Below are 15,669 nucleotides of genomic sequence, written 5' to 3' on the forward strand. Positions count from 1 at the left end.
GAAACCAAATAATATTAAAAAAACCAAAAAATAAATAGGCTTTCTATGGCCCACTGAATGAAAGGGAGAGAGGTGGCACACCCAGGAGTCAAGACTGGCACACAAGCTGAAAGGGCAATATTACTCTCCCACTGTTTTTTTATGTATTTTTTTTTTTTATTTTCAGGGAGACTTTAGAAACCAAATAATATTAAAAAAACCAAAAAATAAATAGGCTTTCTATGGCCCACAATTAGAGAGAGAGGTGGCACACCCAGGAGTCAAGACTGGCACACAAGCTGAAATGGCAATATTACTCTCCCACTGTTTTTTTATGTTTTTTTTTTTTATTTTCAGGGAGACTTTAGAAACCAAATAATATTAAAAAAAAAACAAAAAAACAAGGCTTTCTATGGCCCACTGAATGAGAGGGAGAGAGGTGGCACACCCAGGAGTCAAGACTGGCACACAAGCTGAAATGGCAATATTACTCTCCCACTGTTTTTTTATGTATTTTTTTTTTTTATTTTCAGGGAGACTTTAGAAACCAAATAATATTAAAAAAACCAAAAAATAAATAGGCTTTCTATGGCCCACTGAATGAAAGGGAGAGAGGTGGCACACCCAGGAGTCAAGACTGGCACACAAGCTGAAAGGGCAATATTACTCTCCCACTGTTTTTTTATGTTTTTTTTTTTTTTTTCAGGGAGACTTTAGAAACCAAATAATATTAAAAAAAAAAAAAAAAAAAAAATAGGCTTGCTATAGCCCACTGAATGAGAGATAGCACACACAGCAGTGGCACACAAGCCCTGACTGAGGCCAATATTTTTCTCCCACTGATTGATGTAGTGTTTTTGTGTTGAGGTAGATTTTAGAACACAAATCACGGAAAAAATAAATAGGCTTTCTATGGCCCACTGAATGAAAGGGAGAGAGGTGGCACACCCAGGAGTCAAGACTGGCACACAAGCTGAAAGGGCAATATTACTCTCCCACTGTTTTTTTATGTATTTTTTGTTTTTTCAGGGAGACTTTAGAAACCCAATAATATTTAAAAAAAAAAATAAATAGGCTTTCTATGGCCCACTGAATGAGAGGGAGAGAGGTGGCACACCCAGGAGTCAAGACTGGCACACAAGCTGAAAGGGCAATATTATTCTCCCACTGTTTTTTTAGGTTTTTTTTTTTTTTTTCAGGGAGAATTAGAAACCAAATAATATTAAAAAAAAAAAAAAAAAATAGGCTTGCTATAGCCCACTGAATGAGAGATAGCACACACAGCAGTGGCACACAAGCCCTGACTGAGGCCAATATTTTTCTCCCACTGATTGATGTACTGTTTTTGTGTTGAGGTAGATTTTAGAACACAAATCACGGAAAAAATAAATAGGCTTTCTATGGCCCACTCAGTGAGAGATGGCACACACAGGGATGGCACTGTAGCAGAAATGCCAATCTTAATCTCCCACAAAAAAAAAAAACAAAAAAAAAAAAAAAAACTGTCCTACAATTACTATCTCCCTGCAGTAATGTAAGCCAGGTATGGCAGGCAGCAATAGGAGTGGACTGATGCACAAATTAAATAAAAAGTGTGGAAAAACAGAAAAGATAGCTGTGCAGAAAGGAAGGAACAAGAGGATATGTGCTTTGAAAAAAGCAGTTGGTTTCCACAGTGGCGTACACACAGCAATACAGCTATCACGGAGCCTTCTAGGGCAGCCCAATGAGCTACAGCGCTGAGGGGAAAAAAAAAAAAAAATAGCTTCCACAGTCCCTGCACACCGAAGGTGGTGTTGGACAGTGGAAATCGCTGCAGCACAAGCGGTTTGGTGGTTAGTGGACCCTGCCTAACGCTCTCCCTGCTTCTGATGAAGCGGCAGCAACCTGTCCCTAAGCTCAGATCAGCAGCAGTAAGATGGCGGTCGGCGGGAACGCCCCTTTATAGCCCCTGTGACGCCGCAGACAGCAAGCCAATCACTGCAATGCCCTTCTCTAAGATGGTGGGGACCAGGATCTATGTCATCACGCTGCCCACACTCTGCGTTCACCTTCATTGGCTGAGAAATGGCGCTTTTCGCGTCATTGAAACGCGACTTTGGCGCGAAAGTCGCGTACCGCATGGCCGACAAGCACAGGGGTCGGATCGGGTTTCATGAGACGCCGACTTAGCCAAAAGTCGGCGACTTTTGAAAATGATCGACCCGTTTCGCTCAACCCTAGTACAGACAATAGACATTACAGCATAACAAAAATAACAGTTCAAAATAGATACCAAGAGGAGTGAGGGCCCTGCTCGCAAACTTACAATCTATAGGAAAAAGGGAAACACGAGAGTTGGATGGTAACTAGGGTTGAGCGACTTTCATTTTTTTAAGATCGAGTCTGGTTTTGTGAAACCCGATTTAGTCCAGAGTCGAGTCGAGTGAAGTCGGCCGATTATCGCTAAAAGTCGGGGATCGACCGAAACACGAAACCCAATGCAAGTCAATGGGGAAGCATAGCCGGCAGTGAGTGGAGGCCAGGAAAACACCTACAGTGCACATTTTACTGCCAAAAACATCCATTCTTGTTTTCTGAAGCTTGTCAATCTTAATTAACTTTATAATAATAGTTGGGCACTGGAAATTGGGGGTCATTTGGCAAAAGTTGTGGGGGTAGGGCTGGTTCAAGGTTTTAGTGGGCCCAGGAAACATGGACTACATCATGGCGGTGGAGCAGGGAGAGGTAAGTATTTCAACGTTGCAAGTGCTGTGATCCTGAGCAAGCAGGGGGGGCCCACTCGTTCGCATTGGCACTGGCACAGGGCCCCTCAAAGTACGGCGGTGTGTTTGCATGGCGGGGGCGCCTCCCACCAGCAGCAACACTTTTGCGTACTCTGAGTGGCCCTGTGCCAGTGACGTCGCCAACGAGTATGCCCCCCCACCTGATGAAGGAACCTGCACTTTCATCTGCACCTTCCTCTTTGTCCCTGTGTAAGGTGGTATAATATGCGGGAAGGGGAACCTTACTTTCAGCAGGGTCAGATTCTGGCTGTGTAGAGTACAAGGGGAATGTAGTGGTCTAGGTCAATGTACCAGCAGACTCATCTAGCAGTGGCTGGGCAATGGGCAGGATGATGAGGAAACAGATATAGGGCCAAAGAATAAAGTAGGCTAAATGCAGATCAAAATTGGTAACAGGACTAAACAGGCGGCATTGCTTTGTTCAGTGGAGTAGCAAACCCAAGAGCAGCAGACACTGTTTCAAGGGCCTAACCACACTAGTAGGCCAAATGCAGTTTAATATCTGATAGTATAGGCCGAAAGCCAGAATGTGGAAGCTCAGCTTTGTTCAGTTGAGGACAACACCAGGGAGGGGCAGACACCGTTAGTAGGCCCTAACCACCATTTTGTTTTTTTAAAAAACACTTAATGAGAGCCAGAAGGTTGAAGCTCAGCTTTATTCAGTTGAGGGCAACACCAGGGAGGGGCAGACACCGTTAGTAGGCCCTAACCACCATTTTGTTTTTTAAAAAACACTTAATGAGAGCCAGAAGGTTGAAGCTCAGCTTTATTCAGTTGAGGGCAACACCAGGCAGGGGCAGACACCGTTAGTAGGCCGGAACCACCATTTTGTTTTTTAAAAAACACTTAATGAGAGCCAGAAGGTTGAAGCTCAGCTTTATTCAGTTGAGGGCAACACCAGGCAGGGGCAGACACCGTTAGTAGGCCGGAACCAGCAATGTGTTTAAAAACAGCAGTTAATCAGAGCCGGAAGGTAGAAGCTCAGCTTTATTCAGTTGAGGGCAACACCAGGGAGGGGCAGAAGCCGTTAGTAGGCCCTAACCACCATTTTGTTTTTTAAAAAACAATTAATGAGAGCCAGAAGGTTGAAGCTCAGCTTTATTCAGTTGAGGGCAACACCAGGCAGGGGCAGACACCGTTAGTAGGCCGGAACCAGCAATGTGTTTAAAAACAGCAGTTAATCAGAGCCGGAAGGTAGAAGCTCAGCTTTATTCAGTTGAGGGCAACACCAGGGAGGGGCAGAAGCCGTTAGTAGGCCCTAACCACCATTTTGTTTTTTAAAAAACACTTAATGAGAGCCAGAAGGTTGAAGCTCAGCTTTATTCAGTTGAGGGCAACACCAGGCAGGGGCAGACACCGTTAGTAGGCCGGAACCAGCAATGTGTTTAAAAACAGCAGTTAATCAGAGCCGGAAGGTAGAAGCTCAGCTTTATTCAGTTGAGGGCAACACCAGGGAGGGGCAGAAGCCGTTAGTAGGCCCTAACCACCATTTTGTTTTTTAAAAAACACTTAATGAGAGCCAGAAGGTTGAAGCTCAGCTTTATTCAGTTGAGGGCAACACCAGGCAGGGGCAGACACCGTTAGTAGGCCGGAACCAGCAATGTGTTTAAAAACAGCAGTTAATCAGAGCCGGAAGGTAGAAGCTCAGCTTTATTCAGTTGAGGGCAACACCAGGGAGGGGCAGAAGCCGTTAGTAGGCCCTAACCACCATTTTGTTTTTTAAAAAACACTTAATGAGAGCCAGAAGGTAGAAGCTCAGCTTTATTCAGTTGAGGACAACTTGAATTAGGGACTGCATACAGACTTAGCAGGCTGTCCCCTGTGTGGACCATGCATCCAATACATTAACCCATTGAGCCACAAAGGACACGTAACCTTCCGTGGCCATGCCTACAGGTCCATGTGTCTGTTGTCAGGTGTACCTTTGTCAGTGTAGGCCTATTGGAAGGAGGGACCGCAGACAGGCTTCGAAGGCCTAACACAATAAAATGGGCTGGCTGTAGGCACTTTAAAATTGGTTCCAGGGGTACACGGGCAGCAGTGGTCTGGTCAGTGGAGGCCTAGTGGAAGGAGGGACCGCAGACAGGCTTCGAAGGCCTAACACAATAAAATGGGCTGGCTGTAGGCACTTTAAAATTGGTTCCAGGGGTACACGGGCAGCAGTGGTCTGGTCAGTGGAGGCCTAGTGGAAGGAGGGACCGCAGACAGGCTTCGAAGGCCTAACACAATAAAATGGGCTGGCTGTAGGCACTTTAAAATTGCTTCCAGGGGTACACGGGCAGCAGTGGTCTGGTCAGTGGAGGCCTAGTGGAAGGAGGGACCGCAGACAGGCTTCGAAGGCCTAAGACAATAAAATGGGCTGGCTGTAGGCACTTTAAAATTGGTTCCAGGGGTACACGGGCAGCAGTGGTCTGGTCAGTGGAGGCCTAGTGGAAGGAGGGACCGCAGACAGGCTTCGAAGGCCTAACACAATAAAATGGGCTGGCTGTAGGCACTTTAAAATTGGTTCCAGGGGTACACGGGCAGCAGTGGTCTGGTCAGTGGAGGCCTAGTGGAAGGAGGGACCGCAGACAGGCTTCGAAGGCCTAACACAATAAAATGGGCTGGCTGTAGGCACTTTAAAATTGGTTCCAGGGGTACACGGGCAGCAGTGGTCTGGTCAGTGGAGGCCTAGTGGAAGGAGGGACCGCAGACAGGCTTCGAAGGCCTAAAATAACAAACAATAGGCTCATGGCAGTTTTACAGCGGTTACATGGATACACGGGCAGGCAGCTTGGTGGTGAGTGGAGGAGTATTTAAAGTAGGGACCGCAGACAGGCTATCAAAGGCCTCAAATAACAAACAATAGGCTCATGGCAGTTTTACAGCGGTTATATGGATACACGGGCAGGCAGCTTGGTGGTGAGTGGAGGAGTATTTAAAGTAGGGACCGCAGACAGGCTATCAAAGGCCTAAAATAACAAACAATAGGCTCATGGCAGTTTTACAGCGGTTACATGGATACACGGGCAGGCAGCTGGTGATGAGTGGAGGAGTATTTAAAGTAGGGACCGCAGACAGGCTATCAAAGGCCTAAAATAACAAACAATAGGCTCATGGCAGTTTTACAGCGGTTACATGGATACACGGGCAGGCAGCTGGTGATGAGTGGAGGAGTATTTAAAGTAGGGACCGCAGACAGGCTATCAAAGGCCTAAAATAACAAACAATAGGCTCATGGCAGTTTTACAGCGGTTACATGGATACACGGGCAGGCAGCTGGTGATGAGTGGAGGAGTATTTAAAGTAGGGACCGCAGACAGGCTATCAAAGGCCTCAAATAACAAACAATAGGCTCATGGCAGTTTTACAGCGGTTACATGGATACACGGGCAGGCAGCTTGGTGGTGAGTGGAGGAGTATTTAAAGTAGGGACCGCAGACAGGCTATCAAAGGCCTAAAATAACAAACAATAGGCTCATGGCAGTTTTACAGCGGTTACATGGATACACGGGCAGGCAGCTTGGTGGTGAGTGGAGGAGTATTTAAAGTAGGGACCGCAGACAGGCTATCAAAGGCCTAAAATAACAAACAATAGGCTCATGGCAGTTTTACAGCGGTTACATGGATACACGGGCAGGCAGCTGGTGATGAGTGGAGGAGTATTTAAAGTAGGGACCGCAGACAGGCTATCAAAGGCCTAAAATAACAAACAATAGGCTCATGGCAGTTTTACAGCGGTTACATGGATACACGGGCAGGCAGCTTGGTGGTGAGTGGAGGAGTATTTAAAGTAGGGACCGCAGACAGGCTATCAAAGGCCTAAAATAACAAACAATAGGCTCATGGCAGTTTTACAGCGGTTACATGGATACACGGGCAGGCAGCTTGGTGGTGAGTGGAGGAGTATTTAAAGTAGGGACCGCAGACAGGCTATCAAAGGCCTAAAATAACAAACAATAGGCTCATGGCAGTTTTACAGCGGTTACATGGATACACGGGCAGGCAGCTGGTGATGAGTGGAGGAGTATTTAAAGTAGGGACCGCAGACAGGCTATCAAAGGCCTAAAATAACAAACAATAGGCTCATGGCAGTTTTACAGCGGTTACATGGATACACGGGCAGGCAGCTGGTGATGAGTGGAGGAGTATTTAAAGTAGGGACCGCAGACAGGCTATCAAAGGCCTCAAATAACAAACAATAGGCTCATGGCAGTTTTACAGCGGTTACATGGATACACGGGCAGGCAGCTGGTGATGAGTGGAGGAGTATTTAAAGTAGGGACCGCAGACAGGCTATCAAAGGCCTCAAATAACAAACAATAGGCTCATGGCAGTTTTACAGCGGTTACATGGATACACGGGCAGGCAGCTTGGTGGTGAGTGGAGGAGTATTTAAAGTAGGGACCGCAGACAGGCTATCAAAGGCCTAAAATAACAAACAATAGGCTCATGGCAGTTTTACAGCGGTTACATGGATACACGGGCAGGCAGCTTGGTGGTGAGTGGAGGAGTATTTAAAGTAGGGACCGCAGACAGGCTATCAAAGGCCTAAAATAACAAACAATAGGCTCATGGCAGTTTTACAGCGGTTACATGGATACACGGGCAGGCAGCTGGTGATGAGTGGAGGAGTATTTAAAGTAGGGACCGCAGACAGGCTATCAAAGGCCTCAAATAACAAACAATAGGCTCATGGCAGTTTTACAGCGGTTACATGGATACACGGGCAGGCAGCTGGTGATGAGTGGAGGAGTATTTAAAGTAGGGACCACAGACAGGCTATCAAAGGCCTAAAATAACAAACAATAGGCTCATGGCAGTTTTACAGCGGTTACATGGATACACAGGCAGCTTGGTGGTGAGTGGAGGAGTAGTGCAAGGAGTGTCTGTCCCAGTACTCCCAAAATATAAATAGATGTTAATGTCTCGCAAAACAACCAAAACAAAAAAAAAGGTGGCATACTTAGGTACAGGGGTGGGCTCATCTACTGAGTTTCTGACATAGTAATTTGGCAGTAACTATTTAATGGTGCCAATATAGGACACAGACACAGACTACTTTAAGTTGCATCATAGATGTCTACAAATTTGTATTGTCAGTGCCAGACATTGAATGATGTCAGCGAATAGACTAAAGATTGGTGGAGCTGTGCGACATAATTTTGCACGTGGTAGAGCACATTTTGAGCTGGGGTAGGGGGGAACTCTCTTGAGGCCGGCGGGACCGCCCCAGGGCCCCTCATGTTACAACGGTGTGTCTGACGTTGGGTGCGCACCACCACCGCCAGAGACACTACATTGTACTATGAGGGACCCAGTAGCAATGCCGTCAACCAAAAGCGAGCACACCCACCTCTTCAGACAAACAGCAGTCTCACGGGTGCTTGCGCCAAGTCGCGATACCACGGCCCCGTGTGGGGAGTTTTGCCATTTAGGGAGGTGTAAACATGTCGTATGCTGTACAATCAGCTGCAGCAAATTAGACATTAGAAAAGTAATTCACAGGCAAGAGCTTTTCATAGGAAAGCTAGGTGTCGGCCGGGCAAGGTGGGGCAAAAGATTTTGAAATCCAGTTGTGGTTCATTTTAATGAATGTTAGATCGTCAACATTTTGGGTAGCCAGACGAGTCCTTTTTTCGGTTAATATTGAACCTGCAGCACTGAATACTCTTTCTGATAGGACACTTGCTGCCGGGCAAGCAAGCTCCTGCAATGCATATTCTGCCAATTCTGGCCAGGTGTCTAATTTGGAGGCCCAGTAATCAAATGGGAATGACGGTTGAGGGAGAACATCGATAAGGGATGAAAAATAGTTAGTAACCATACTGGACAAATGTTGTCTCCGGTCACTTTCAATTGATGCAGCAGTACCTGTCCTGTCTGCGGTCATAGCAAAATCACTCCACAACCTGGTCAGAAAACCCCTCTGTCCAATGCCACTTCTGATGTGTGCACCCCTAACACTCCTAGTCTGCTGCCCCCTGGAGCTCGTGTGAGAACGATCACGTGCGCTGTGTGCTGGGAATGCCTGAAGCAAACGGTCAACAAGAGTTGATTGTTTGGTTGCTAATATTAGTTCCAAGTTCTCATGTGGCATAATATTTTGCAATTTGCCTTTATAGCGTGGATCAAGGAGGCAGGCCAACCAGTAATCGTCATCGTTCATCATTTTCGTAATGCGTGTGTCCCTTTTTAGGATACGTAAGGCATAATCCGCCATGTGGGCCAAAGTTCCAGTTGTCAAATCTCCGGTTGTGATTGGTTGAGGGGCAGTTGCAGGCAAATCTACGTCACTTGTGTCCCTCAAAAAACCAGAACCCGGCCGTGACACGCAACCAATTTCCTGTGCCCCCGGGAAAGGTTCGGCATTAAAAATATACTCATCCCCATCATCCTCCTCGTCCTCCACCTCCTCTTCGCCCGCTACCTCGTCCTGTACACTGCCCTGACCAGACAATGGCTGACTGTCATCAAGGCTTTCCTCTTCCTCTGGTGCAGACGCCTGCTCCTTTATGTGCGTCAAACTTTGCATCAGCAGACGCATTAGGGGGATGCTCATGCTTATTACGGCGTTGTCTGCACTAACCAGCCGTGTGCATTCCTCAAAACACTGAAGGACTTGACACATGTCTTGTATCTTAGACCACTGCACACCTGACAACTCCATGTCTGCCATCCTACTGCCTGCCCGTGTATCCTCCCACAAATAAATAACAGCACGCCTCTGTTCGCACAGTCTCTGAAGCATGTGCAGTGTTGAGTTCCACCTTGTTGCAACGTCTATGATTAGGCGATGCTGGGGAAGGTTCAAAGACCGCTGATAGGTCTGCATACGGCTGGCGTGTACAGGCGAACGTCGGATATGTGAGCAAAGTCCACGCACTTTGAGGAGCAGGTCGGAGAACCCAGGATAAGTTTTCAATAAGCACTGCACCACCAGGTTTAAGGTGTGAGCCAGGCAAGGAATGTGTTTCAGTTGGGAAAGGGAGATGGCAGCCATGAAATTCCTTCCGTTATCACTCACTACCTTGCCTGCCTCAAGATCTACTGTGCCCAGCCACGACTGCGTTTCTTGTTGCAAGAACTCGGACAGAACTTCCGCGGTGTGTCTGTTGTCGCCCAAACACTTCATAGCCAATACAGCCTGCTGACGCTTGGCAGTAGCTGGCCCATAATGGGACAACTGGTGTGCAACAGTGTCATCTGCCGATGGAGTGGTTGGCAGACTGCGTTCTGTGGAAGAGCTGTAGCTTCTGCAGGAGGACGAGGAGGAGGAGGAGGAGGGGGTGCGAACGCCTACAGCCAACTGTTTCCTAGACCGTGGGCTAGGCACAACTGTCCCTAAATTGATGTCGCCTGTGGACCCTGCATCCACCACATTCACCCAGTGTGCCGTGATGGACACATAACGTCCCTGGCCATGCCTACTGGTCCATGCATCTGTAGTCAGGTGCACCTTTGTACTCACAGATTGCCTGAGTGCATGGACGATGCGCTGTTTAACATGCTGGTGCAGGGCTGGGATGGCTTTTCTGGAAAAAAAGTGTCGACTGGGTAGCTCGTATCGTGGTTCAGCGTACTCCATCAGGGCTTTGAAAGCTTCGCTTTCAACTAACCGGTAGGGCATCATCTCTAACGAGATTAGTCTAGCTATTTGGGCGTTAAAACCCTGTGTACGCGGATGCGAGGATAAGTACTTCCTTTTTCTAACCAGAGTCTCATGTAGGGTGAGCTGGACTGGAGAGCTGGAGATCGTGGAACTTTCGGGTGTGCCGGTGTACATGGCAGACTGAGAGACGGTTGGAGACGGTATTGTTTCCGCCGGTGCCCTAGATGCAATATTTCCTCCTACAAAACTGGTGGTTCCCTGACCCTGACTGCTTTTGGCTGGCAAAGAAACCTGCACAGATACTGCCGGTGGTGCGGAAAATGGTGGCCTTACAGTGACGGAAGGGATGTTGCGTTGCTGACTAGCTTCATTGGCCGAGGGTGCTACAACCTTAAGGGACGTTTGGTAGTTAGTCCAGGCTTGAAAATGCATGGTGGTTAAGTGTCTATGCATGCAACTAGTATTTAGACTTTTCAGATTCTGACCTCTGCTTAAGCTAGTTGAACATTTTTGACAGATGACTTTGCGCTGATCAGTTGGATGTTGTTTAAAAAAATGCCAGACTGCACTCTTCCTAGACTCGGATCCCTTTTCAGGGATTGCAGACTGAGCTTTAACCGGATGGCCACGCTGTCCTCCAACAGGTTTTGGCTTTGACACGCGTTTTGGGCCAGATACGGGCCCGGCAGATGGAACCTGTTGCGATGTTGATGCCTGCTGCGGCCCCTCCTCCACCTCCGCTTCTGAACTACTGCCGCCTGTACCCTGTTCCCCCAATGGCTGCCAATCGGGGTCAATAACTGGGTCATCTATTACCTCCTCTTCGAGCTCGTGTGCAACTTCGTCTGTGTCACTGTGTCGGTCGGTGGTATAGCGTTCGTGGCGGGGCAACATAGTCTCATCAGGGTCTGATTGTGGATCTGTACCCTGAGAGGGCAATGTGGTGGTCTGAGTCAAAGGAGCAGCATAGTACTCTGGCTGTGGCTGTGCATCAGTGCACTCCATGTCAGAATCTACTTGTAATGGGCATGGCCTGTTAAATGTTTCACTTTCTAAGCCAGGGACGGTATGTGTAAAGAGCTCCATGGAGTGACCCGTTGTGTCGCCTGCTGCATCCTTCTCTCTTGTTGTAGTTTTTGCTGAGGAGGACAAGGAAGCGACTTGTCCCTGACCGTGAACATCCACAAGCGACGCGCTGCTTTTACATTTACCAGTTTCGGAAGAGGAGGCAAAAGAGCTAGAGGCTGAGTCTGCAATGTAAGCCAAAACTTGCTGTTGCTGCTCCGCCTTTAAAAGCGGTTTTCCTACTCCCAGAAAAGAGAGCGTTCGAGGCCTTGTGTAGCCTGACGACGAAACTGGCTCCACAGCTCCAGACTTAGGTGGAATATTTTTATCCCCACGACCACCTGATGCTCCACTACCACTACCATCATTACCAGCTGACAATGAACGCCCACGACGACCTCTTGCACCAGACTTCCTCATTGTTTTAAAATCTTAACCAAAGTAACTTTATTTGTTGCTGTCAAACAACTTACACGGTGAGCTATAACTTCAGTATGATTTCAATATCCCTTAACAGGTTGGTGAGACCACAAGGAAAATCAGGCACAATGTTACACACTCTGTTTTCTGTGGCACAAAATCACAGAGATGACACACACGCAGGACTGTCACTCAAGCACTAATGTCAATATTAATCTCCCACCTAATTTATTTATTTTTTTTTCTCAGGGAGACTTTAGAAACCAAATAATATTAAAAAAAAAAAAAAAAAAAAGGCTTTCTATGGCCCACAATTAGAGAGAGAGAGGTGGCACACCCAGGAGTCAAGACTGGCGCACAAGCTGAAAGGGCAATATTACTCTCCCACTGTTTTTTTAAGTTTTTTTTTTTTATTTTCAGGGAGACTTTAGAAACCAAATAATATTAAAAAAACCAAAAAAATAAATAGCCTTTCTATGGCCCACTGAATGAGAGAGAGAGGTGGCACACCCAGGAGTCAAGACTGGCACACAAGCTGAAAGGGCAATATTACTCTCCCACTGTTTTTTTATGTTTTTTTTTTTTTTTCAGGGAGACTTTAGAAACCAAATAATATTAAAAAAACCAAAAAAATAAATAGCCTTTCTATGGCCCACTGAATGAGAGAGAGAGGTGGCACACCCAGGAGTCAAGACAGGCACACAAGCTGAAAGGGCAATATTACTCTCCCACTGTTTTTTTATGTTTTTTTTTTTTTCAGGGAGACTTTAGAAACCAAATAATATTAAAAAAACCAAAAAAATAAATAGCCTTTCTATGGCCCACTGAATGAGAGAGAGAGGTGGCACACCCAGGAGTCAAGACTGGCACACAAGCTGAAAGGGCAATATTACTCTCCCACTGTTTTTTTAGGTATTTTTTTTTTTCAGGGAGACTTTAGAAACCAAATAATAAGAAAAAAAATAAATAAATAAATAGGCTTTCTATAGCCCACTGAATGAGAGATAGCACACACAGCAGTGGCACACAAGCCCTGACTGAGGCCAATATTTTTCTCCCACTGATTGATGTAGTGTTTTTGTGTTGAGGTAGATTTTAGAACACAAATCAAGGAAAAAAAAAATAAATGCTTTCTATGGCCCACTGAATGAGAGAGAGGTGGCACACCCAGGAGTCAAGACTGGCACACAAGCTGAAAGGGCAATATTACTCTCCCACTGTTTTTTTATGTATTTTTTGTTTTTTAAGGGAGACTTTAGAAACCCAATAATATTAAAAAAAAAAATAAATAGGCTTTCTATGGCCCACTGAATGAGAGGGAGAGAGGTGGCACACCCAGGAGTCAAGACTGGCACACAAGCTGAAAGGGCAATATTACTCTCCCACTGTTTTTTTATGTTTTTTTTTTTTTTTTCAGGGAGACTTTAGAAACCAAATAATATTAAAAAAACCAAAAAAATAAATAGCCTTTCTATGGCCCACTGAATGAGAGAGAGAGGTGGCACACCCAGGAGTCAAGACTGGCACACAAGCTGAAAGGGCAATATTACTCTCCCACTGTTTTTTTATGTTTTTTTTTTTTTCAGGGAGACTTTAGAAACCAAATAATATTAAAAAAACCAAAAAAATAAATAGCCTTTCTATGGCCCACTGAATGAGAGAGAGAGGCGGCACACCCAGGAGTCAAGACTGGCACACAAGCTGAAAGGGCAATATTACTCTCCCACTGTTTTTTTAGGTATTTTTTTTTTTCAGGGAGACTTTAGAAACCAAATAATAAGAAAAAAAATAAATAAATAAATAGGCTTTCTATAGCCCACTGAATGAGAGATAGCACACACAGCAGTGGCACACAAGCCCTGACTGAGGCCAATATTTTTCTCCCACTGATTGATGTAGTGTTTTTGTGTTGAGGTAGATTTTAGAACACAAATCAAGGAAAAAAAAAAAATAAATGCTTTCTATGGCCCACTGAATGAGAGAGAGGTGGCACACCCAGGAGTCAAGACTGGCACACAAGCTGAAAGGGCAATATTACTCTCCCACTGTTTTTTTATGTATTTTTTGTTTTTTAAGGGAGACTTTAGAAACCCAATAATATTTAAAAAAAATAAATAAATAGGCTTTCTATGGCCCACTGAATGAGAGGGAGAGAGGTGGCACACCCAGGAGTCAAGACTGGCACACAAGCTGAAAGGGCAATATTACTCTCCCACTGTTTTTTTATGTTTGTTTTTTTTTCAGGGAGACTTTAGAAACCAAATAATATTAAAAAAACCAAAAAAAAAATAGCCTTTCTATGGCCCACTGAATGAGAGAGAGAGGTGGCACACCCAGGAGTCAAGACTGGCACACAAGCTGAAAGGGCAATATTACTCTCCCACTGTTTTTTTATGTATTTTTTGTTTTTTAAGGGAGACTTTAGAAACCCAATAATATTTTTAAAAAAATAAATAAATAGGCTTTCTATGGCCCTCTGAATGAGAGGGAGAGAGGTGGCACACCCAGGAGTCAAGACTGGCACACAAGCTGAAAGGGCAATATTACTCTCCCACTGTTTTTTTATGTTTTTTTTTTTTTTTCAGGGAGACTTTAGAAACCAAATAATATTAAAAAAACCAAAAAAATAAATAGCCTTTCTATGGCCCACTGAATGAGAGAGAGAGGTGGCACACCCAGGAGTCAAGACTGGCACACAAGCTGAAAGGGCAATATTACTCTCCCACTGTTTTTTTATGTATTTTTTGTTTTTTAAGGGAGACTTTAGAAACCCAATAATATTTAAAAAAAAAAAAAAAAAAAAAAAGGCTTTCTATGGCCCACAATTAGAGAGAGAGGTGGCACACCCAGGAGTCAAGACTGGCACACAAGCTGAAAGGGCAATATTACTCTCCCACTGTTTTTTTATTTATTTATTTTTTTCAGGGAGACTTTAGAAACCAAATAATAAGAAAAAAAATAAATAAATAAATAGGCTTTCTATAGCCCACTGAATAAGAGATAGCACACACAGCAGTGGCACACAAGCCCTGACTGAGGCCAATATTTTTCTACCACTGATTGATGTAGTGTTTTTGTGTTGAGGTAGAATTTAGAACACAAATCACGGAAAAAATAAATAGGCTTTCTATGGCCCACTCAGTGAGAGATGGCACACACAGGGATGGCACTGTAGCAGAAATGCCAATCTTAATCTCCCACAAAAAAAAAAAAAAAAAACAGGGACTGTCCTACAATTACTATCTCCCTGCAGTAATGTAAGCCAGGTATGGCAGGCAGCAATAGGAGTGGACTGATGCACAAATTAAATAAAAAGTGTGGACAAACAAAAAAGATAGCTGTGCAGAAAGGAAGGAACAAGAGGATATGTGCTTTGAAAAAAGCAGTTGGTTTGCACAGTGGCGTACACACAGCAATACAGCTATCACGGAGCCTTCTAGGGCAGCCCAATGAGCTACAGCGCTGAGAGAAAAAAAAAAAAAATGTAGCTTCCAGTGTCCCTGCACACCGAAGGTGGTGTTGGACAGTGGAAATCGCTACAGCACAAGCGGTTTGGTGGTTAGTGGACCCTGCCTAACGCTCTCCCTGCTTCTGACGAAGCGGCAGCAACCTCTCCCTAAGCTCAGATCAGCAGCAGTAAGATGGCGGTCGGCGGGAACGCCCCTTTATAGCCCCTGTGACGCCGCAGACAGCAAGCCAATCACTGCAATGCCCTTCTCTAAGATGGTGGGGACCAGGACCTATGTCATCACGCTGCCCACACTCTGCGTTCACCTTCATTGGCTGAGAAATGGCGCTTTTCGCGTCATTGAAACGCGACTTTGGCGC

This window comes from Ranitomeya variabilis, chromosome 6 (assembly GCF_051348905.1).
Source record: "Ranitomeya variabilis isolate aRanVar5 chromosome 6, aRanVar5.hap1, whole genome shotgun sequence".
NCBI classification, from domain to species: Eukaryota; Metazoa; Chordata; class Amphibia; order Anura; family Dendrobatidae; genus Ranitomeya; species Ranitomeya variabilis.